The 25,708-nt window shown below is 46.6% G+C and overlaps 1 long non-coding RNA gene across 1 annotated transcript in view; it reads right to left on the reverse strand.

The window, feature by feature from the left end:
- Window positions 1-1,249: 1,249 nt before the first annotated feature.
- The window catches only part of LOC112066409 (uncharacterized), a 370,823-nt gene continuing 346,364 nt past the window's right edge, over window positions 1,250-25,708 (reverse strand). The window contains exon 4 of the long non-coding RNA XR_003683400.2: window positions 1,250-1,463. This is a non-coding gene — a long non-coding RNA (uncharacterized lncRNA). The remainder of the gene's footprint in view (window positions 1,464-25,708) is intronic.

Raw genomic sequence — 25,708 nt, forward strand, 5'->3', positions numbered from 1 at the left:
CCTCCTGCCCTCTGGCCTCCGCCTTGTCTGCTATCTGCCCTGCACCCAGGCTGAGCCATACAAATGCAAGTCTGGTCATTTCTCCTTTGCTGAAAACCTATCCGTGGTCTCCTTTGCTCTTTGTTTTGATGAAGGTCCAAATCCTTTATTCACCCTGCTTAGCCAGTCTCTTCTCACCCCAGCCAAACAGATTTTGGTTTGGGGGAACGTACCAGGAATTAATGGAATGGGTTCTCCATAACCTACAGTGGCTCTCTTTTGCTTGTAGCATCCAAGTTTAACATTTCTCTGACTCTGTAAACCCATTTTCTGTCATGCCCTCTCCCCCTCTTTGCACCCAGAGCTCAACAGCTCTTCTGGGGCTAGCCTTTCTCTGTTGGGGGCAGCAGAGGTGGTATAGGGTCAAGTTCCAGTCCTGCTCTCAGAACTTCATGGTGGTGACCTTCCACACCTCGATCCATTCAACTGACCTTCCACACCTCGAACCATCAGCCCATCACACATACACAGAAACACACAGACATGCTTGCGTACACACACGCACAGGCACACACACATACACACATGCACATGCTTGCACTTACAATGGACACACACAAGGGAGCGCATGCATGGACTCTCTCTCTCTCACACACACACACACACACACACACACACACACACACTCTTACACACCACTCCCCAGACTATAGCACCTAAACCAGTGCCTGGACTCAGTGTGGTCAGAGACAAAGCAGCTATTTCTGAGCACAGAGGAAACATCTCCTCACCACTTAATAACTCATATATGTTCTTTTTCCTTAGTATTCATCTCTTTATTGACTCAGTGTTTGCTGACTGTATATTATGTGTCTGCTTCAGGCTTTGGAACAGGGTCTCTGCCCTCATAAAGCATAGAGTTTAGTGGAGGAGACGGACATGCTACTTACCAGCTCTATGACCTTGAGTAAGTTACTTAACCTCCCCGTATCCCAGTTCCATTATCTGTACAATGAAAATATTAATGTCACCTTTACAGCACTGTTATGGAATGAAGTAAAATAGCGTATGTCAATTGCTTAGTGCTGACTTCATAAGACTAATGTGAGAGATAATGAGATAATATAAGAAAAGTGCTTGGAATCGTATCAGGATAATATTTCTTCAATAAATGATGGATTCATATTATTATTACGTGAACAGAGGAACACAGAATTGCAGATTGTGATCAGCTCCCTGAAGGGAGAAGAGCTGGCACAGTGACAAAGAATGACGCAGGGGACTTACGTGGGAGGAGTGGCCGGGAAAGGCCCCTCTGAAGAGGTAACTGTTAGGACGTAGAGGAGTCAGCCTTCAGAATCAGTAGAGGCAGAACCAGTAAGGGCCCCAGACGCCCAGATCCGGTTCAAGTGCCTTCTCTGTGGCTCTCCAGCCCTGGGTCCTCAGGAGAGCCTCGTCGCTTCCCTGGGGCTCAGTCTTCTCATCTGCAAAAGGAAAATTACAACGTCAATAATAAAGAGAATGAAGGTAATAGTAACGAAGAAGATAAAGTCAGCGTGGTAGATTTTAAATAGGAACTCAGGTCCGTCACCAAGCTGAGAGCTTACGCATAGGAGGCAATTTAATAAACGCTGGATTGCATCTGCTGCCTGGTGCTAAGCATCCTCCAAAATTAAGAACTGCCTCCTTGGGATCATTCACATAACCAGTCAGCCAGGCTTCAAAGCCAAGCAAACCCTGGGTCCTTCCCACTTCACCACTCGGTCAAATCCAGAATAATCCCAGTAGCTATCACGTGAGTGGAACACTTGCCCTAACCCGGGCCTTTTCCGTGAATGCTCTCTTGACCCCTCACGGTGTTTTGGTAGAGGGGATCCTATCCTCTGCCCTCATTTTACAGGGCAGAGGGGCCCTGAGGATGGGCAGCGTGTCCGGCAGTACGTTGCCCAGGCGTCCGCAGCCTGTCTCCCAAGCCCCTGCCCCCCTGACAGACCTCCTTCTGGAAGGGTGTCCTCCTATGTCCTTAGGCGCCCTCCAACTATCAAGAGAATCCCACTCCCGATTAGTTCACCTCTTTCCCTCTTTCCTCCCTTTTCGTTCTTGTTCTCCTTCATCTCCTTTTGTGCATTGCACGGGTCCGGGGATTTGCTAAATTGGCAAGTCTGGATGATGTTGGATAAGAGGCGAGGGGGAACGAGGAGAGAAAAATGATTCCCGTGATTCTGGCATGTGTGAATTGCTCTATTCTTCACAGCCAGAAGTAATGTCTGAATAATCTCGGAATTAAAACAGTACTTTTCCGGAGGAGGCCATGTTTTCTGGAATAAGAATCAGGATGCATTTCGGAGAAGGAAGGTTAGGAGATGGCCAAAATGTTGGGATTCTTCGGATTGAGGTGGGGGAGCGGTTGAAATTAGTTTTTGTGGAGTAGCTACCAAAGGGTGTTACCATTCCTATTTCACAGATACAGAAATTGAGGCCAAAGGTCATTTAGCTTCTAAGCTGCTGGAGGTGTTGAACTAAATGGTGAAGCTCTCCTCCTGAGAATTATCCACTCTGTGTGTTCACATCTTGTCCTGCGAGGTCCATTGTAAGCCTTCCGCGGTCCACAGAACTGATGATGAGAGCCTCAGTCTACATATGGCCATGACTTCTCATCACATTTCAGAGCCCAGCCCAGACTCTGACCTCCCCCATCAAAGCATTCATCTTGTCTATTTACTTGTCCCTGTCCCCTTGGACTGTGAGCCCATGACAGATTGTCTGTTTCATGTTTGTGCTCCGGGATCCGGGACAGCCACGTCCTCCTGCCCTTGTTCTATATTCTAAAGAATCACTTCTCCTGTTCCCCAACCCTCCTCCCTCCGCTGGCTCCTTGCTTTCATCCTGGACAAGTCCTCTTGAGAGCACGCCCTTTCTGGGGAGGTGTCTCTCCCCTGGGCTCCCAGAGTGAGGGGCTTCCACATTGTAGAGCGGCCTCCTCCAAACACTCATCCTTCTCCCACCTGGGCCGTGTTTTCCTGCTCCGGACACGTGAGCTGGATAAATGGACAGATGACCCATTACTGTTGTAGCCATGCGTCTGTGGCAAGTCTTTCCATGTAATCGGTTAAAAAACACTTTTTAACGTGTGCTACTTAAGCAATCTGCATACATTTCATATCCAACAGATTTGTACTGGCCTGATTTGTTCTGTGACGTGGCAGCTTCAAATACAAAAGGAAAAGATACTGCTTATGGATAACCAGTTTCAGCATTTAGAAAAAAAAAATTCCTCTAGGTATTATCTAGAAAATTCCGCTAGGTATTATCCAGAAAATTTTCAAGGAGGTGGAGGTGGGGAGGGCTTCAAATACAGGGCATTTCTCCCTGTACTTATGAGAAGCATCAAGTTTCTGTGTTTTTAGCAGCTAAGAGTGTGAAAAAGTGTTAAATTACTTAATAGTTTGTTACACATCAGGTCTAGAAAGCCAATTATGTAAAGAAAAGTCCACATGTATTTGAATAAAATTGAATTCTATGTGAGCCAAAAAAGCTTGCTTTTCTTTTTCCTTTAACAGCTATTCAGGAAATTCAGATTATAGTCTCTACCTCCATAATGATTAGAATATTTTTCAATTGTCCATTCGCTTATCCATTCAGTACCTCATTGGGTACCATATGCTGAGCACTGGGGAGCACCAGGGAGATGGCTGCATCCTCATCGAGTTATGGTCTCTGCTCATCCCCTGGGGAAGACATGTATTAAATAAGCTCACACATCAATATGGAAATTACAAATGGTGAGAAGTGCTCTGAATGAAGAACAGCAGGTGACCCACTTAAATCAGGTGCTTAGGGAAGTGACAGGCTCGAAGGAGAGCACTTTGTCCCCTGTCCTCGTTTTACAGTTGGGGAGATAGAGACCCAAGGGTTTAAGACTGTTGTAGAAGGCAAGGGACAGAGATGAGGGGAAACTCAGGTCTCCTCTTTCCAAAGTCTGAGCTTTCTCCACTAATCACGGTCCTCCCTTACCTAACTGATTCATCTTCACAAACACAGCATAAGGCTTGGTTATTTCTAAGATCTGTCTACCTCTAGAGGTCAGTGATCTTATTCAATTAAATCCACTCAAATAGACACCCTTTGACTATTGCCCTTTTTTCTGATCCTATTATGAACCCCTGACAATAAAATAATCATAGTAATTCCATTACGGGATTATGGTTATTCCCACTCTCCTTTTAAAAAATGTTTTCTCATAATATCTGGAAACTGTTTTCTTCTTACACAACTTAACTCTAACTTTGTGTTAACAGGTACAGACACAAAACAACTGAATGAAGATCCACAAAGGTGAAATTAGGGGAAGGAAAGATATAACCAGGGAACCCATGCTTGTTCTGATATCTATGTAATCAGGCTGTATATGCAGAAGACATTTTCTAAAATAGTCTGAAATAATCTATATTTCATTAGATGGTAGCGTTCCTAGGACAAAGTCTTGTCACAAAATAAGTTCTCTGCAATCTGCAATTAATTAAGCAAAGGGACAAATTGTATTTAAAGATCTGTTGAAAGGATAACAACACCATTATTTTTCTGATACAAAGTGCTTTTTCCCATAATGCATCTGACCCCTCTTTTTTCTCTCTCTCTCTTTAGTACTTGACTGCAATGAAATTCTTAAAATAGGCAGAGTTCTCATCAGAGTATTTTCGTTATCTTTGGAGTGTGTCTCAGATCTCCAAATACCATCTTCTTCCACTAACTGTTCTCTGAGATTTCACCACAGTGGTTTCATTCTTTCTAGCTAAGGCTTTGTTTTAAATTGAACAGAAATTCCCTGGTAGAGGTAACTCACATTTTCCTTCCTTCCTCCCTTTCCTCCTCTCTTCCTCCCTTTCTCCTATCCCTTCATCTTTCCATCCTTATCTCCATTCCACCCAAATATCAAAACATCTCAGCATTCCTGGTCGAAATGGAAACTGAATCCCCTCCAGCACCCTCGCCCAGACCTTGCCCACTCAAAGCCAGCAAAGCACCTACAGGCTCAGGATGAGTCCAGGGCACCCAACTTGCCTAGACCATATGACAGCCCCAGAGGAGGGTCTTCCTCGCCTCTGCACAGTGCATGGAACAGCATCTGACACCCTCTAGTTGCTCAAACAATGAAGCTATTGAACTGAATTCAATCTAGACCGGCTGGCTGTGAATTATAGAATTTGAATCTGGTTCTACTGTGCTCAGCTGGCTGATGAGAAAATATTCATTCAAGTGGGAACAAGTCTTTTCTTTTCACGGTGTGATTAAAAGTGTTGGACAGACTTGGGTTCAAGTCCTGACTCTGATTCACAGCAGTGGTAAAACTTAAGTCAAATCCTCTAACACTGGTAGGCTCAGTGTCTTCATCTGAAAACAGGGATAATAATGCTTCATTGGATCACTGGGAGGATTAGAGAGAAGGTCATAACCAGGTCTGTTATAGGGTCTGACACATAATAGGTTTCCAATGCACGTTTACAATCAGAGCCTTATCACCTCTACCACCTGGAGGGTAGAGCTGTGAGGTTGTAACTTGAGGCTCCGCATTGCATTGTTCTCTGTTTGCTGAATAAACAAAATTCTACCAGCGCCTGTGTTAAGCACCTGCTCTACCTACACAGGTGTGCTGCTATGAGGGATAAAACAAAAAAACTAAGACAGGGCTCTAGCCATCAAGGAAGTAATCATTATGTTTGACTGGATCATTTAATCCATCTCATTACTTGGTAACAAACTGGGCCAGCTGCAAACTCCCCTGGATGCAAATGGAAAGAAGGGTTTAAATAATTGCCTCCAACAAACTGCCTTCTCTGTCTGAAACGTTGGATGAGAAACAAGAACAATAGCTGCCTTGTCTTTCTGGCCCATCGCCAAGCTAGATAGGACAAGAAACTCACCAGCTACTTTCCCATTTTCTTACAGGTTTAAAATCTCCATCAGAGTGACGCACCTTTGGGTGGATTATGGGATGAACTAGGAATCAAAGTTTTCTACAAGTCCCAGTGTTTTTAAATGCATACTAAAAAGTGAATGAGTGAACATATAGTGTCCATAATTCTGGCCTTTCCTACTTAATTATCAAGCCCACAGGTATTTCACTTGTTCAAGCACTTATTTCGCTAACATAAACAAAGCATCTCCTATGCATCAGGCACTGTGCAAGGTACTTTACCAGATTATTGCCGATCCATGCTACAAACCTGTAAGGTAGTTATTATTATTCCCGTTGTATAGATGAGGAAACTGAGGGTCAAGAGGTTAAACAATTTAATCATATTTATACCATTAGTAAAAAGCAGAGTCCAATTCTAATTCCAAAATAGTCCTCATGCACATAAAAAAATGTATTTATTAAGGGGTATAAGGGACTTGCCCTCCAAAACTTCACTTCCTATGGTTTTTCCCACTTCATTTCAATGATGAGTCCTTTTTTTCTGTTGCACAGGCTGAAATTTCTTTTCTCTGATGCTCCACACCCAATCCATCAAAAACTCATGCTGCCTTTACCTTCCCAATAAAACCAGAATTGACCACTTCTCATGACCTCTCTCTGGACTCTCAGTGAATTGCTGTGGGTCGCCAAACCCCTCCCTGGGGCTTCGCCCTTCCTCCCTAGAGTGTATTCTCATCTCTGCAGCCAGGGGGAGCCTTTGCAAGTAGACATTAGGTTGTGTCCACCTCGGATGGCTCCCACCTCAGTCCGAGTCAAGGCCAAAGTCCTAACAAGGCCTACAAGGACCTGCCTGACCTGGCCCTCTGTTTCCTCCCCGTTCCTACCATCCCTGTGACCCCCTGCCACAGTCTCTGCTCTTCACACCCTCCTGCTCCTGGCATTTGCACAGGCAAAGTTTGATTCACATCTTATGTCACCTTATGACATCTTATATAGTTTACTTTTCATTTCTCCATGTAGTGTCTTTCGTCTCTCTCTAGAATGAGGTTAGCAATTTGCAACTTCCTGGTTCTCTGATGTATTTCAAGTGCCTGTCACACAGTAGGTGCTCAATAAATGTATGTTAAATAAAGGAATAAAGACTGGACTGGGGTGCTGTTCAGTGGTATCAAGATGATATAATGGCCAAGGAATACAGGACCATCTGAGTCTTAGTCCAAATATAGACGTCCTTCCCAGTGAGATCCATAAGGAAGATATATAGCTGATCCTTGAACAACACAGGTTTGAACTGCACAGGTCCACTTATACGCAAATTTTAGCCAATAAATAAGACCGTACAACACAATCTGAGGTTGGTTGAATCCACGGACACGTAATTGCAGATACAGAGGAATCGCAGATACAGAGGGTTGACTATAAGTTATACTTGGATTTTCAACTGCATGGGGGACTGCATCCTTAACCTCGGTGTTGTTCAAGGGTCACCTGTAGACACAAGAAACAATATAAGGCAAAAAGTAATGTAATATTTTATTGCCAGCTGATGTGGGTTCCAACCCCAAAGGAGCACTCTGGGAAGCTGGGCTAGAACAGGTGGCCTCAAGTAGGAGCCTAAGAGATCTTCTACCACCTCAACCCAAACCAGATTTCCAATCTTATCACACCCTGACTATCACCTGCAAGTCAAGGCAAGAGAATCTCTTACTACTTCCGCCGTGGGTGTAAGAGAGGAGAGGGCAAGAGAATCCTATTAAGTAAGGGCGAGAGAGAAGAGGGGGTCACGCTCATGTCCTGACCGTCAGGGTGCAGTCAATCAACAGCCTGGAATCTGACCAATCCAATTTCTGAGAGCTGCACCCTGAAAGGGGGGTCTAGCAAAGATTCCCAGCCCTCCTCAGGTCTTAGACATCACACTGTACGCAGACAATTTTTATTGCTTTTTTATACTTTATGGACATATAAGCATTTTCCTGTTTACTAAAGACTACATAGGCGTCACGGGTGACAGATGTTGAATGTCCCATCCTAAGGGGTCAGGGGCTTCCCACCGGACAGGCGAGGGACCCTCACTGGCTGACAATAGGCACGACCCTGCTTGGCCCTACAGCCCTGGGCAAGGATTGTATCCAAAACGATTCACTTTATATTCTTGCTACTTTTAGTCTGGTATGAAAAGTACAGATCAGTACCATATGATCCAGCAATTCCACTCCTGGATCTGTACCCCAAAGAACTGAAAGCAGGGACTCAGACAGGGACCTGCACGCTAATGTTCACAGCAGCATCACTCACAACAGCCCGGAGGCTCTTGCTGAAGCGATCAAAGAAGGCAGGCGGCCTGTCCTCGCAAGGGAGCCAAGGGGGCAGGGTGGGCCCTGAGACCCAGGAGGAAGAGCAGAATGGAAGTCTCTATGTGTATCTCAGCTCCTAGGTTAAGGCAGCGGGGCGAGGTAGGGCACAGGAGGAAATGGGCTGGGTTGGGGCTACTGGGCTCATCAGGAGGGAGGAGGCTGCCCTGGGCCTTGCTCCCATCAGTCGGTAAGGAGATAAGGAACAGACCCGAACGAACACCGCGAGCTCCGGTGAAAGCCCGATTCTGAAACGTTTATCCCGCAGTTCATCGGGGTGCCTCACACGGGGCTGAAGAATAAAGGAATTTCTGCCAGTGGAAGCCGGTAGCATCCACCCCTCAACATGAAGGAAGTTGGCAGCTAATTTGATCAGCGTAGATAAGACCAGAGAAGAAAATGTTAATTCAGAAGGGAAATCTAATCAAGCCGCCCTGTACCTCCGTGGGCCTCCATCACTCACACCGCTGCTCTCAAATGGGGTCCTCAGCGGTATGCTGGGCAGGATACGGAAAACACAGATGCCCTCCTGGAGTGGGAGCTGTGTTGAATATTAATGAATCTGACATTGTGGTTAACTTAAAACAAGCAGTGAGATACTTTAGTCAAGCAAGCAAACTTTGAATTGTTCAGATTAAAGTCGACATTTACTAGCCACTTCCCACTGTGTGTGGGGGGGCGGGGTGGTCCTGAGCCCCTTAAGAGGGACTTCATGGGGAACGTTTGGGGGGCCCTTCCCTGACCAAGTGTGTGGTGCCCTGGCCACTGCCTCCCTCTCAGTCCAACTCAATCCAACTAACCCAGCTCAACAAACGTTTCATGACCAGCTGGAGGCAGCCCTGCCGAGTGGTAAAAAGACAGGCTGCATCCTTGACTAGCTGACTGACCTCGGGGTGATCCTATTACTACCTGGGTCAGCATCTCTGAACCTCAGTTTCAGGTTTTATTTTTCCTAAAACTGGGATTAACAGCAATACCTCCTTTATAGGTTGTAATGAAGAGTGGAGAGTGGGCTTCCCTGGTGGCGCAGTGGTTGAGAGCCCGCCTGCCGATGCAGGGGACGCGGGTTCGTGCCCCGGTCCGGGAGGATCCCACGTGCCGCGGAGCGGCTGGGCCCGTGAGCCGTGGCCGCTGAGCCTGCGCGTCCGGAGCCTGTGCTCCGCAACGGGAGAGGCCACGGCAGTGAGAGGCCCGCGTACCGCAAAAAAAAAAAAAAAAGAGTGGAGAGTAATCAGCTCAATAAATATAAATGATGATGATGATATTCTAGGAAGTAGCATTATGCTCTTAGCCTTCTGAGCCTTTGTACAGGGTGTTTTCTCTGCCTCAAACTCCCTTCCCTACCTTCTCCCTAACCTTCCCCTAAGTCGCAGGCCCTGTGTCATGTCCCCTGGGTCACTTTCCCTGACCTCCTCCTGCTGACCCTGTTTCCCCAGGACAGTTAGGTCAGGGATTCTTTACCCTGGGCAACCCCGGTCCCTCGGCTTTCCGCTTTCCTAGAGTGTAGCCCGCGGAACGGAGGACAGCAGTCATTTTAAACGTGCACGCACGTACCTACACCCACCACACATGCGCGCACACGCACACACGCAATTATCTTGAGCTTCAGGAGGCAGGAGGCAGGAGACCCCGTGCCTCAGTTTCCTCATCCGTAAGAATGGAGACAATGACAGTAACAGTACTGCCTTAGACCAAGGCAACCTGGCTCCCGTGCTCTGGGAAGACCTGCTCTGGCCTCCTCCAGCCACGCCCTTCCCAGGGGACCAAGGGGACAGTCCACCGGCACCCTCAACTCTCCCCTCCACACTGTGTTCTGGGTGCACCGGACTCCAGAATTCCCAGCCCGGGCAGCCTCTAACCCATCCGCTTGCCGGGCCTCTAGGACTTTTTACCTAGTCTGTCTTCCTTTGGGCAGACAGCACCACGGACACTCCCAGGCCTGGGGGGTGGCCAAGCGGCCACTGTATGGGAAAGGTTTCTGGACTGAGCTTGAACGTGAGACTAAGGATAGAAAGGGAAGGGGACGAGGAGCTCTCTGTGTACGTTGACACAGGTCTGCAGGAAGCTGTGCAGTGTGCGATGCTAGCCCTTCCTGCAGCTGCCAAACCTTCAGAAAAGTTTACCAAACTCATACGTGCTTCCCGTGAGTGGAGTGCACGTGTATGTGTGTGTGTGTCACGCAGAAGTGGGGAACAAGCTTGCTTTCACGTTGGGGTCAGCACGGGGTAGGTAAGAACAGCACAAAAAGCAAGAGACTTAGAGGCTGAGGAAAGTTAGCCTCTTGGGCTTAGCAGAAATTGCACAGGTGCACGTGGATTTCCGTGGGCCAGGGAAGTATCTGAACGTGGCTGACATTTTTGCACCGGGGTCTCCCGGGGGCAGGGGACCACGACTGACATTTGGGTTACGTGAGCTGAGAACAAGTACTTATGCAAAGAGTCAGGGGACCCTCACAGCCGGGATGAGAGCAAACCACTGTCTGGAGATAGTACAGCCTCGCTGGCTAAACCAGAGAACAGGGAAGGGCTGCAGACTGCTCTGGGGCAGGAATCCAGAGAGAGGATGGTCTAGGGCGGGGAGGAGAAGAGAGACAGAGGGGGCGCCTCATCATGACACTGGTTTCCTTGGTTCATCTCCCCTCACTAGGGTCTCTGCTTCTCGAAACAGATGCTGGGTCACATTTATCTCTCTGTTCTCAGGGTCTGTTATGTGCCTGTCAGCAGCAAGGCACTAATAAATGTTTGTTGAATAAACAAATTAATAGAGATGTTTTTGCATATAATACATGATATGTTGCTTAAAAATTCAATTTGTGCTCAGCTTTGCAGACGCACATCAATAGCTGGTTATTTTAATTACGTTCAGCTTTTCCTGTGCAACATTTATGAAGTGGACTGTGGCAGTAATATAACTAAACTAATCAGTGTAGAAAACTAAACAGGATTATCCAAGGTCGACTTTGACCCTCAGTTATATGATATGGCGACCAATATTTGGGACAGATTAAGAGGCAGTGCGGTCCAGTAGGATGATCAGCTCCCTCGGACAAGCCTTCAAGGTTTGGATCCTTGCTCGGTCCCTCACCATCTGTGTGAATTTGGGCAAGAATGAAATTCTTCCTCTGCCATACGAGGGAAATAATACTTACTTCCTAGGACGTGCCATTGACGAGTGATGGCATGAGGCTGTAAGTGGAATATTCAGTAGAATTACTTTAATTTCAGGTACTGCTATTCTTGAATGCAGATCTTTAATCACTGTGAACCTGAGGTGGAGACAGGTAAGTTGCTTCAGGCATCAGCTCCCAGCTCAGGATCCAAGTACCATGAATGACAGAACACCTGACTCTGCCTGGCTTTCATCCAAAGCCTGTGACCCAGCATTCACTGAGATTCAATATGAAATCTGATCCCAAGCACTGAAACAATATTTAATATCAGCCCATCGTGCTACTGAGTTCTGCTGTAATCTGTTTTCAGATTTGCTGAAGTTTTCTTTTCAATTTTATTAGCAATTATTTCAAATGAAATTGGCACCAGACAATTGGATTACTGAATTGTTGACTGTTATATCCTACTAGACAGTGAAAAGCAAATGCAATTTTCACCAGTTACATGTCAAGCCTTGGCCTAGAGAGACATAGTGGGAAAGGATCTGAATGGATGAGAAACCTGGATTCGGGCTCTTTCTGTGAGCATTGCTTATGTTTGTAAAACAGGACTCGAAAGCTTTAATAAATCAGCTCCTTATTGTTTCCACAGTACATATTCATATTCATCAAACTTCATTCCTTTAAGACAACATTTTAGCACGCCTTGTCCTCCAAATAATTCTTCAAGGAAAAACAGATCAGATGAAGGGCATGGACGTTAGGGCCAGAGAGAACCAGATTTAATTCTTATTCCAGCATGATGGTGTTTCGTCTGAAGACAGAAATTATAAGACCTCCTGGCAAACTTGTTAAAAAATTAAAAGAAATGGTCATATACAGGGATGGGCCAATCATTCCCGATTCTCCCCTCTTTTTACAGATGGCAGCTCATCTATTCACCTATCCGGCAGGTAACATTTTTGTCAGATCCTAAGGGGGTAGAAGGTATTATTTTTGTCAATTATTTGCTTTTTTGCCTTTGTCTGGGTCTTTGAATGTGAAAACACATGGGACAGACCTGAATTCAATCTGTGCGTTGCATAAAACAATGTAACTCACTGAGGTTTGGCTGGTGTTTGTTAACACATTAAATGCTGACCAATACACTATGTGCTTAGGGTAAAAGACTGAACAAGACAGATCCTGTTTCCAACTCATGGAGGTTATAATCTAAGGAGGAAGCTATTAAACAAGTAGTTATATGTGGACCTAGAGTCTGTCATACAGAGTGAAGTTAAGTCAGAAAGAGAAAAACAAATACCGTATGCTAACACATATACATGGAAACTAAAAAAAGAAAAAAAAATGGTACTGATGAACCTAGTTGCAGGGCGGGGATAAAGAGGCAGACATAGAGAATGGACTTGAGGACGTGGGGTGGGAGGGGGAAGCTGGGGTGAAGTGAGAGTAGCATTGACATATATACGCTACCGAATGTAAAACAGTTGGCTGGCGGGAAGGAGCCGCATAGCACAGGGAGATCAGCTCCGTGCTTTGTGACCACCTAGAGGGGTGGGGTAGGGAGGGTGGGAGGGAGACGCAAGAGGGAGGGGATATGGGGACATGTGTATGCATATGGCTGATTCGCTTTGTTGTGCAACAGAAACTAACACAGTATTGTGAAGCAATTACACTCCAATAAAGATCTATTTAAAAAAAAAAGTAGTTATAATAAATTGTGCATAGTGACCCATGGTGGACGAGGGAGGGGCTGTGGGAACGTGCAGCCGGAGACCACGTCCTATTTATGGGGTCAGTGGCCACAGATGAGGCTACAGGCCTGGGCAGTTTCTTGGCTTTTTTAAGAGCTGAGGTGTGGATCTCATGGAAGGTAAAAGAATGGCATCTCAAAGATGCACATGTCCTAATCCCCCAGAATCTGTGGATACAGATGTGATACAGCAAGGGGCTGTTAAGAGGGCATTAAGATCGCTAATCAGCACACCTTAAAATAAGGAAATTATCCTGGATTGTGTGGGTGGGCCCAATGCAATCACAAGGGTCCTTTAAAGTGGAAAAGCAAGGCTCAAGGGTGATCCTCAGGGTCAGGAAGGGACTGGGAGCTGCTACTTGCTGGATTTGAAGGTGAGGGAAGCAGCTCCAAGCCAAGGAATGCAGAAGCCTCTGGAAGCTGGAAAGGCAAGGAAACGGCAGATTCTCCCTCAGAGCTTCTAGAAGGAACGCAGCCTTGCCAACACCTTGATTTTAGGCCAGTGAGACCTATTTCAGACTTCCAACCCTCCAGAATTGTGAGATAATAAATTTGTGGCGCTTTAAGCCAATACGTTTGTGGTCATTTGTTCAAGCAACCACAGGAAACTAATACAGATCCAACTCTGTCTCCAGAGCCTTTGGTTCCTGGGGTATTACTTCCTGTCTCCTATCCCGTGCGCTCTGAGCCCCTCTAATCATTTTAACTCGCTTCAACACCAACCCCAGAGGCATCGGGGGAGCCACAGGGGGTCGAACCCATCAGCCCAGTGTCCGGTTTCTGGTCGCATGGCGAGGGTAGAGGGCCACTGGGCATGGGAGGTGCAAGGGGCACTTGAGGGTCACCCAGTCCATCCCCTCATTTGACAGCTGGGTGACTAAGGTTCAAAGATGGGGAGAAACTTGCCTGAAGTTCAGAGCCAGAGGGAAGCTGGACTTCCAGGAGGAGATGCTTCCCTCATAAACACAAGGCAAACCACATTCCTTCCCCAGCAGCTCACCAGTCATGGTGCCAAGGGACAGTCATTATGACATGGCGGTCATCATGAAGAAGACGGAAGGTCTGGGGGAGGGGGAGAGTAGGGGGAGGTTTTGGACCCTGCCTTCGTCTGTCTGAAGGGCTGCATGAGGAGGATAAATTCCGTCGGAGCCTGGGAAAGATGGGGTGTGTGAAGGAGCTGCAGCAGAGATGTGAGGCGCTGGATTCCACCGTCTTGCACTGGCCCCGGCAGCAGCATCCTTGCACTGGCTGGTACCTAGGTCCCTTCGCACCCTGAGCTCCCTGTCCTGGTGAACAGCGGTGCAGGAAGGTCGGGCTCCCCGACAGCATCTGTAAGGCTTAGGGTGGGCTCTTCCCTACCTCTCCCCACCCTCCCTTTTGCCAAAACCAGCAGGAGCAGCTTTCGACTTTGCCATCCCATTCTCTGTGCCTCTTCCTCCTCCGTTCCAGGCCGCTGGGAGATATATTTGTCTGACTTCAAAATGCCCCTAACAGCCAGTGGCTGTCGGGTGACGGCACCACGCCAGGGCTGAGCTCATTTGCGAGCAGCCCTCTCTGAGGTTCAGAGCTGGCTGGCCCAGCGCCGGCCAGGGCCTCCTGCGGCTGCCTGCCGCGCCCGCCTCGCCACCGCTGCCTGCCAGCCCCACCTTCCTCTTCTGTAGAAGAAAGACTCCCAGTGGCCCCATTACTGTGAGGCCGGGACAAACCCAGGTATCATCGTACCTGGGCTCCAGAGGATCATCTCCGAGCCCCTGAAAAGCCTCAAAGCCGCTTCTGAGACCTCTGTGATGTTTCTGCCGGGGGGCAGGCAGCATTAGGGCCCGGAGAGTTTAACCCAGAGGGTCAGTTAGCGTACCCACCACCCTTCCTGGACACCACCCCCAGCCTAATCTCCCTTTCCCCCAAATACCAGTCACACATTTAGGGTGTTTCCACTACCTCTGGAAAACAACATTATGGCCTTATTATTCCTACTTTTCTGTAAGAGAACTGTGTCCGGGCAGGGGTTGAAGGTGGGGGGCTGACGGGGAGGGAGGGGGTGATGACGGCACATTCACTACTCCTCCCGGGGGGGCCACGGCAAATTTCCATAAAGCAGTGCCCTCCGTTCTCACCCTCCGTTGAGGACCCAACTTGGAAAGAAGGTCACTGACCCTGGTTTAGATTTCACTGTGTCTGTTGGCTGTCTTACATTCGGGGCCTTTCCTGATGTGTAATTTTCCTTCTTCTCTTTCTGTGTCACCTGCATGAGAGAAAGGAAGACAGAGGCAGAAGGAGGTCACAGCAAGACCCTCATTCCTTCTTATTCCTAAACAAAGTCTCCAGTGGGAAGGGAGAGCTCTTCAGATTTGCCAATTGCAGCTGAAAAAAAAAAAAAGTCCTGATGGCTAGGGAGGGATGTGAGTATGGTTCAGGAGCAAAAAAGAGAAAAAGGATTTTATTTTTCGGATATTTTGAGTAAAAAGAAAAAAAAAAATCACACCAGGATTCTTGATGGTTCATGTAAGACAGGAGGAGGGGGCTGAGGAAGTCACCCGAGACCTCGATATTTTACATTTTATTTAGACTTGACATTTTATTGTAGGACATTGTTCTTCTCAAGAACAACTGTAATGTAAATAGCCATCGTTTTGACATCATTAAGATCACACTGGGATGTGAGGGTTTCCATCCTCACCTAAGGCCTCAGTTTATACTGTTTCTTTAGTCTTACAGGGAAGATGGAGGTACAGAGGCTCCGCTGAATGCCTTTGTACTGGGAATACTGGGTCACATGTCCTCAAGAACTCTCCACTTTCTAAATGAGGAAAGTGAGGCTCAGAGAGTTTAAATACCTTGCCCGGGTCTGCACGGCGAATGAGTGAATGAAGGAATGAAGGAATGAAGTGTATCCAGAAGCAGTCTGAGTGTGCCAGGCAGTGCTTCACCACCAGTCACAGCTGCCCCGACACTGACGAGGCCCTGGCACCTCGAAGCCTCCCCTGCAGCTCCAGATTCACTTCTCTGACCGCCTTGTTCAGGACACTAACCCCAAGCAAAAGAGTTTACAAGTAAATTCTTGATTCTCTCTCCCCATCCATCCTCCAAGTCCAAAACTAGATCCCCCCACAGTGCTACAGTTATGTACTGCTGCGTAACAAACCGCCCCGAAACTTGGCGCCTTAGAACAACTATCATTTTATTATATCCTATAAATGTGTGGCTCAGGAATTTGGGCAGGACTCAGCTGAGTGATTCTTCTCTTCTGCGAGGCTTTGACGGAGGTCACTAGGGGATTTTCAGTTGACAGATGGGCTGTTCTGGAGGGTCCACTCACACGTCCAGTGCTCGATGGGCATAGTGGGAAGGCTGGATTTAACTGGACTTTTGACTGAAGTCTCCATATATGGCCTATGGAGCCCGCAGGGTGGTCTTAGGTAGTCAAACTTCTTACATGGCTGAAACTGTGCACTTCCTACATGGGCTCAACGAAACGTGGAGTCTAGCTACCTCTCCCTGAATACAGGCTGGTCTTAGTGCCTCGCTTCTAGTGAGCAGAAGTGATGCTGTGTGACACTCCGGGAGAGGTTAGAAAAGGTGATAAAGTTTCCACCTTGCTCACTGTCTTAGGAAGGGCCTTGCAGTACTGGGCTGATACATACAGGCTAGGCAACCTGGAAGCTGCCATGCTGGAGGGAACAGGTGGAGACACTACACAGAGTCAGAGATGCCCAAAGGGCCCAGGCTGCTCTTGTCCCCAGCTGAGGCACCGGCACTCTGAGTGAGAGACCCTTCAGATCACTCCAGCCCCCAGCCTATGAGCCACCAGCATGGCTGAGTGGAGACAAGCATCCTTCACTGCGTCCTGTACGAATTTCTGACCTTCAGGATCCGTGAGCATAGTACGTGGTTGCTCGACACCGTGAAAATTTTGTGTAACTTGTTTTGCAGCCAAAATAAGTGGAACAGTGACAACCTAGGGACCCGAGAGAGTGCGTGCTCCAGTTAAGAAGAGGGACACTTCCTGGTCTTTTATGACCTGATCTTGGCCATCATAGTCACTTCTGCCGTACTCTATTGGTCAATGCAGTCACCAGATTCGAGGGGAGAGGAGCCAGGACCTACCTCTTGATGGCAGGGAGGTAACAATTTGCTGCAATATTTTTAATATCTCCACAGCCAGTGTTCACCATCTCAATAAACGACAGCAGCTTCTACCCAGCAGGTTAAGCCAAAAACTTGGCCATCATTCCGCATCTCTCCTTCTCCCTTACCTCACACCCAATTCACCAGCAATGAGCAAATCTGGCTGAGTTTCCCTCCACAATATTTGTGAATCCATCCATGTCTCTCCCTCTCTCCTGCTGCCCTAGTCAAAGCCGCCATCATCTCTCGCATGGGGTATGACCAGAGCTTCCCAACAGACCCTCTGCTCAAAGTTCCTCTGTAATACTATCCACGCGTCACCAGAGGGATCTTTTAAAAATACACAAATTGGATCCTATCGTTGCCCTCCTGAAAGCCCTTCAATATTTCCCACTGTAGTCAATGAGAACTTAATGATCCGCTCCTTGTTTACATTTCCAATCCCACGTCAGGTCACCCTCCTCCTTCCATCTCCGTGGCTCATGCCAGGCTCTTGGCCGCCCTAGGGCCATTCTATATGTTGTTCTCTTTGCCAGGAATCCTTTTGTTTTTCTAGGTTCTTTGTGTGTCTGGCTCCTTCTTTAGGTCATCGCTTAAATGTCACCATCTCAGTAAGACCTGCCCTGACCACACTAGCTAAGCATGTCAATCTCCCTTTCCCACAGTCCTCTTGCTCAGCGTCTCGCTCTTGCTGTTGTTACGTACGGGAGTTGAAATTTACACACTACAACTCAGAAATGCACAACGATAGCTTAATTTTTTCTCTGTAGGAGGTCTCAGTCTTCCCTAGAGTCCTCCTCATTCGGCTGTTGGACCCAGTAACGGTAGTGGGTGATGGGGAGAATATAAACTCACCCTCCTCCGATCTAAAACAGCTTATTTCAGGTAAGTTCAGCCTCTTTGGGGAAAATGCCCCGTCCATTCTAAGTCCAAACTCTCTCTCAGAACGATCCCCAACCCCGTTCCATTGTTCTCCTCTCTCCATCCATTTTCCCAGGTACTGTCTAGGTACTCAGGGATGCTTTTGCCAGAACTGGGAGAAGGTGCTCTCTGTGTGCTTCATCGCCCGATGTTTCCACTGTGGTGTGGCCAGTTTGGTCTAATACTGGGTCACCAGCGTGTGTCCTAGTGTCCTCTGAGGTATGTCTAATCCTGTCTAGTTCTTTTGGATGTCAGGTGGGACAAGCTGCTAAAATCCCTGCCATTTCACTCTAGCTACGGTGACGCAGCTCTCTGTGGACTCCTTCTCCAGCTTCAAACCTCCGTGGGTCCACTGTCCACTCAGGACCTCAGGGACCAGCCCCTCCCCCAGGGTACTTGGGAACTTCTGGACTGCCTGAGGGTGGGGGTTGAGAGCACCATCTTGGGGCCATCCATCAGTGAGGCTTCCTCCGCTCTTGCTGCTCTACTGGTTCCACTTCACCATGAACACGGGAGAGAAGGTGGAGAAGAGGGGCAGTATCTGGACGTTGTCACACCCACTGTCACTTATCGCATTGCACCATCTCGTTGCTGACTCAAGGCTCTGTGTGGGGAAAGTGCTTCTCAGAGGTGAAGGCAGCATCTCCAGCCTGGATGGGAGCCCTCCAGGTCTCTTTGCTTCCTCCTGCTATGAAGAGTATTCCACTTCCTCCCCTTCTCAGGTGGGAACTTACCTTGCCCGACATCTCCAGTCTCTTTATGTTTGGGGTGACTATTTTGGAAATCAAAAGTGCCGTATGGAATCCTTCTCAGTGTTCCTGCTTTCAGCCTCCTAACCCTCCCGAAAGCTGTGGATTCCTCTGGCTGAGTAGTGTAAAGATAGTGTAAAAGGAAGCACTAAAAAACATACATGTGAAGGAGCACGGGTGAGAGTTTCTGAGTTTGCATGTGACTGGTGCCTGCGCGTATGTCATCTGTGTGCATATGTACGTGTGTGTCATGTGTGTGCCCATGTGTGAATGTATAAACATGCACTTATGTGTTTTGACTTATGGAGATACATAAAATTGTCCCTATTGTATCTACTTCAAGATACTTAACATGATTTGTTTGTTTATTGTCAGCTTCCTTCACTAGAATATAAGCTCCATAAAAGCAGAGACTTGCCTGTCTTGTTCATCACTGTATTCCCTGTGTCCTAGCACAGTCCCTGACCCATAGCTGTTGCTCAGACAGCATTTGTTGAATGAATGAATGAATGAATGAATGAATTGGATCCATATGGCTTGAGATCCACTTAATTTATGATTTTACCCTTGTCACTAAGGTCTCTTAATTTCTGTAATGCTCAAGAATTGAGTAAGTTTATGAATGAAGAAAAGTACCAATATGTATTGATTATGTCCTGTACCGTGCTAAGCATTAACATGAAAATCTCCTTTAATCCTTGCAATTATCCTGTGAGACACGAAGCGTTATCATTTCCATTGCACATAGGGTAGGTTGGGGCTCAGAGAAATGAAGTGACTTTTCCAAGGTTGAAAAGCCAAAAAGTGGCAGAGCTGCACTGGAATTCATATTCGCCTGACACTAGATCCACGACATTACTTTGGGGAAAGAAGGCAGGGACAAGGAGGGCGCCTGCTCACCGCGCTGTGAGGATCAAATAGGTAACGTGGGACTAGGACAACTCCTGGCACAGAATACACAGCTGACCCTTGAACAGTGGGGCAGTAGGGCGCTGACCCTCTGTACAGTCTAAAGTTTGCATGTAATTTACAGTTGGCCTGCTGTATCCAGCAGTTCCGTATCTGCGGATTCAACCAACCCGGACCCCTTAGTACTAGAGGATTTACCATTGAAAAAAATCCGTGTATAAGTGGACCCACACAGTTCAAACCCGTGCTGTTCAAGGGTCAGCTGTACTACTCATATTAGCAGTCCTATTGTTGTTTTATCTGTCCTCTTCATAGTTTCCACTTTCCTTTCAAGAGAAGAGGAATAAATAAAATTCATATCTCGAGGCTAAAGGGCACTTGCAAACCACCTTTTTACCCTCTCCCCTTCCTTCTTTTCTCCTACTTTCTTCTTGACAGAAACAGGCAGAACCAGGTGAGAGCTTCACCCGCAGGTGTCACAGCTGAAATTGGAGGGGGTTATCTGACACTTTCAAAGGCTCATTTCAGGGGTGGAGAATGAGAAAAGCCGCACAGAAATTAAGGTCATAGTTGTGAAGATGATATTGCACGTCTTACTGGAAAGGAAGGATGGGACAGAGCCTCCGTAGCTGGGAGGGCTCCAAGCAGGACAGATGCAGGGCGGGTAGGGGAGGGCACTTAGGCTGTGCCTGTAAAGAGGTAGCAGAATCCAACATACAGGTTGCCCAGAATGACTTTGGGGAGGGGTCTCCTGCTCTCTAGAGGACCGGGGCACCAGATTCGGGCTGCTTTCTGTAGGGGTGAGGGATAACGCCTTCGAGACCAGAGCCAGTGTCCAGAGCAGAGCTGGAAGTGAGAGTCAAGGAGACTGCAACCGAAAGCAAGATCCAGAAAGAGGAAAGTCAGACCTTCGGCAGCAGGAAGGAAGTAGGCATGCAGTCAAGAGGGCTTCAGAGAGGAAGGTTAGTGACGGGACCTGGCCAGCATCCCCACCCCTCACAGAGCCCCCGGGGCATTCTGTGAGCTGTATCTGTGCACCTTCTTCCAGGGGAAGGGAGGTGGCCTGATCTTCTCTCATCCTTTTCCATATTCTTAAACTAAGTAAAGGCTTTACAATGACTTGTGTAAACTACAAGTACTATAACACCACAGGAGATTGTTCATATTATAATCTTCATTGTCTCGCCAGAGTGGAAGAGAAGGAGAGAGGTAGGAACTCAGGAACAGGAGCTGGTCTTGAGTTGTTCAAGACCATCTTTCCAGTCCCTCCAAAGAAAAGAATCCCATCTTTAGATTTGAGAAAAACTGACCTTTGGGAAGCAAGAACCATGAAAGTAGGCAGCTTGGGGTCCCACTATGGGGGGAGTCTCACATTATAGAAACTGGGGAGTCACGGAATATCAGAGCTCAGAGGGACCTGAAAGATGGTCTGTGCCTGAAATTTTCAAACCTTCTCCCGCAGAGCGTAGGATGCTGCAGAGCTGCCGGGAGGGGTGGCCGTGGAGTGTCTCTCAGCCCTTGTTCCTATTTCAACCTAAACGCTTTTACTTTTACGTTCTTTATGTTGGATTTCTGCATAAGGTTCTGCTGTTGCTGCAGGAAATGTGCAAAGCTCTGCTCTATTCTGACTCACCCAGTGCATCAGAGGAAGAAAGGAAGTCCTCGTGTGAGCAGAACACTCCCAGAGCGCACAGCTAGTTTGGGGCAGACAAGGGACTTCAGCCTGGCACCCTTCCCTAGCGTCCAGAAGGGAACAAATGGGATGAGTTCCTTCCAGGAAGAATTTGTTTCGCCCCCAAGGTATTTCCCGAGTTCCAGCAAGTGGGCTGGTAGGACCCAGCTGGCTGTCTCTCCACTGGATGCCATAACCGATAAACAGCCCTAGGACAGGACCAAGCTGCCTCAGTTGTTTATTATCTCAGCCAAGGAAGGCTTGACTGGGAGACAAAACACCTCTTCATACATTTGCATCAAAATGCTCTGCAACCTTTTACTCCAGCACTGCCTTTGTTAGCCCAAGAGCTCTATTATCAACTCTATAAATCTGGCAGTGGCATTTGCGTATGCCTCCGTAGGCTCTATAACATTCCTAGGCTGTCATGACATTCAGAGAGGTGAGGCAGGAACAACATGCCACTGGGGTGAGAGGTGAGCCTCTTCACACCTATGCTGATGAACCAGTGGGTGCAGCTTGGGTGAGGGAGGCGCACTGTTTACTGATCACAGGCAAGAAGTTAGGCACTGCCCTAGGCGCCCTGCATGAACATCATTCGATCCTCATGACTGCCTGAGAAGTGAGAATCCATTGGTTAGAATGGGCTAGGCTCAGATCAAAACTACAATGAGGTATCACCTCACACCGGTCAGAATGGCGATCATCAAACTGTCTACAAGTAATAAATGCTGGAGACGGTGTGGAGAAAAGGGAGCCCTCCTACACTGTTGGTGGGAATATAAATGTTTGCAGCTGCTGTAGAGCACAGTATGGAGGTTCATCAAAAAACTAAAAATAGAGCTCCCATATGATCCAGCAACCCCACCCCTGGGCATATTCTGGAGAAAACTCTAGTTCAAAAAGATACATGCACCCCTGTGTTCATAACAGCACTATTGACAATAGCCAAGACATGGAAGCAATCTAAATGCCCATCGACAGATGAATGGATAAAGAAGGTGTGGTACATATGGACAATGGGATATTCCTCAGCCACAAGAAGGAATGAAATAATGCCATTTGCAGCAACATGGATGGACCTAGAGATGATCATATTAAGTGAAGTAATTCAGACAAAGACAAATGTCATATATATCACCTATATGTGGAATCTAAAAAACGTGATACAAATGAACATATTTACAAACCAGAAATAGGCTCACAGACTTAGAAAATAAACTATAGTTACCAAAGGGGCAAGGGGCGGGGGAGGGATAAATTAGGAGTTTGAGATTAACAGATACACACTACTATATACAAAATAGATAAATAACAGGAACTTACTGTATAGCACAGGGAACTATATTCAATATCTTGTAATAACCTATAATGGAAAAGAATCTGAAAAAGAATATATAACAATATATAAATATCATTTTATATATATATACACACATATATAACTATCACTTTGTGTACACCTGAAACTAACACATTGTATTATAAATCAACTATACTTCAATAAAAAATTTTTAATTAAAAAAATTTTTTTAATAAAAAAAAAAGAACGGGTTAGGCTCTGTGATAGTAATGCATAAACCTTGGCATCTCAGTGGCTGCACATAATGAAAGTTTACAAGTCATGCAAATCCAGACTGGGTTGTGAAATGGATGCATTACAGGGTCTTCTTTCTCTTGGCCAGGTCTCTCCTGCTATATCTAAAATCAAGTTCATCCCACTACCTCTAGGATTGATCCTTTTCTACTTACTTATGGTCTAGACCACACAAGACGTTCATAGCTTTCCTATTAATGAAACTTTTACCCTAGTTCTTGGGAAATAATACAATGGCCTTATGATGCCAGGGGGAAGGCAGCTCCTTCCTGCCCAGACTTAGATGAAAAAGCACTCATTGTGCATGAAATTAAAGAATATCACACTGGAATTCCTTCTTTTTATTACCTAGGAAATGAAATTTAGAAGTCTCATTTCACCCCACCACAAATATAGCTGTTTCATGAAAAATGACAATACTGATTTCATTCATGAAATAATTAACGGGGTGAGAAACAAACACTTAAAACCCAAATATGGGGTTTAGTAGGCTTGGTAAAACTTTTATGATTAGCTATAAACAATCAGATTTAATGAAGCAAAACATCTGCTCATATAAAGTATAAATGATTATTAGAGTTGCAGACAAAACATTTCTACTCACAGAAGACCTAATGGAATGAAAACAGTAATTACAATGCCAAAAATATAGTTAAGTGTTAAAATTGACACCGGGAAAATGAAACACTTTGCTTAATTTTCGATAACGTTACATGTTGAGACATGACATGTCTGGCATTTCAATTGACACAAAACCTTGTTTTTTAGTGCAAACACATTTCAGACTTTCACACTCTGCTTTGCAATATGATTTCCCAAAGTTTGGCCTCGCTCCCGCAGATTGCAGGGTGCCATGGGTCCAAGTTATATTTCCTTTCTTCTTGTACATTACATAAACTCAAGAGTTTTGTTTTGTTGCTGTTTTCCCTTTTAAATGCAAATCAAATTCTGTGATCTGGAATACCACTGCTTGCAAATGTCAGCTCCAGTCCCAAGAGAAGCAGCACGTGTGTGGACAAAACACATAACTCAGGTCCCACAGAGATCCGGGAACCATATTCTACCTCTGCTCGTACGACATCTGATACTATAGATAAGCAAGACGTAAAGTGGGGACCATTTTGCATTTTGTCTGATGTCCCTGGACGAGCAAAACATTGCCTAGAAACGGTTTACAATTTCTATTTGAATGTATTCCCTGTAATATATGCAGGTTTCTACAAACAAAAGGAACCCCACACACTTCAGCAGGCCGACAGTCTGAAAGCGCCCTCTCCTCAGAGCGCTGAAATCAGCACCATTTGAACAAAGCAGCCTGTCCTTTTAAGAAAAATCCCTCTATAGAAATGCTATAATTTCCCTGTTACAAAGGAGCCTTTTTCAGAGCACGTAAAGTGCCAGTTTGTTCAGTGTGACCTCTGCTTTCATTCTATCAAGGTTGTATCTGATTGCAATTTAAGACAGATGAAGGGGATGCCTTTCGAGGCAAAGAAGAAAAAAAGTTTTAGTCTTGGGTCACTTGCAAAAGTGGTTCATCACTTTTATTGGCAATGTTTTCAATAACATTTTGGGGATGGTTCTCCTATGTCAGTCTGAAAAGACGTCTGGGATACATTTTCAGGGCTTTGATGTGCTTATTGGGAGTTGACCCACATGGGAAATGCCGTGCTGCTGCTTTCTTTCCGGAAAACAAGGTGGCTGAACCGGAGAGGGTCTCAGCGGACATCACATCTGCATGGGACCTCCTTGTGTGCAGGGCCATTCAGTTGCCTAAGCCTGCACTGGCCCACAGTGCAAATCCTACAGGAGCTGATGTGACTTCAGAAGGAGCTCTGTGAACTGTGAAGAACAATACAGACATTCTTTGTGTGTTACTGGAGACAGAAAACCATGGTGGTAAAGAGTCCGAAAGAGCTGGGTCTTAAAGCCTGGCTCTACTACTTACTTAATTCTTGCAAACATTCTATATTATTCGTATAAATTGGGCTAATTAGCTCCCTGAGCCTCAGTCCCATCCTCTACCTCACAGGGTTATCAAGAGTTAAATGAGATGCTGTCCATCATTCTCTGGGCACAGTGCCCAGGACATAGTAAGTGTTCAAGAAATGTCAGATGTGATTATTATTTGTAGTTCCAGTACTTTGAAGAAGAGATAAAGCCCTGGGAAATTTTGCCCTCCCTGAAAACCGTGGGAGGAAACACAGTTGAGTGTAATAAAAGTGGCACAGACATTGGAGTTAGACTTGTATCCTGTCCCCAGTCTGAGACTTTGGCTTTATCTTTCTGTCATCGAGTTTCCCAAGTATAGAAACAAAGATACTTTCTACTTCCTAGTGCCTGGCCTATGGGATAGTCCATACATGTTTTATGAATGCAGGGATGAGATAACAAATGGAAAGCGCTTTGTACGTAGCAGATGCTTTAAAAATGTCACACTGTATTTAGGGGTTGGATTATCTCCGCCTCAACGGTCAACTGTGCTCCTTTCAGCGCTACCTTTGAAAGTACATCCAGCGCCACCGTATGCCTTTGTCCAAACCTCAGCCCCTACTGGGAGCGGCCAACTCCTCCCTAAGGTCCTACAGCCACTCAGACTGCCATCTGTCCCCTGCCCAGCAGTCTGGAG

This window comes from Physeter macrocephalus, chromosome 15 (assembly GCF_002837175.3).
Source record: "Physeter macrocephalus isolate SW-GA chromosome 15, ASM283717v5, whole genome shotgun sequence".
NCBI classification, from domain to species: Eukaryota; Metazoa; Chordata; class Mammalia; order Artiodactyla; family Physeteridae; genus Physeter; species Physeter macrocephalus.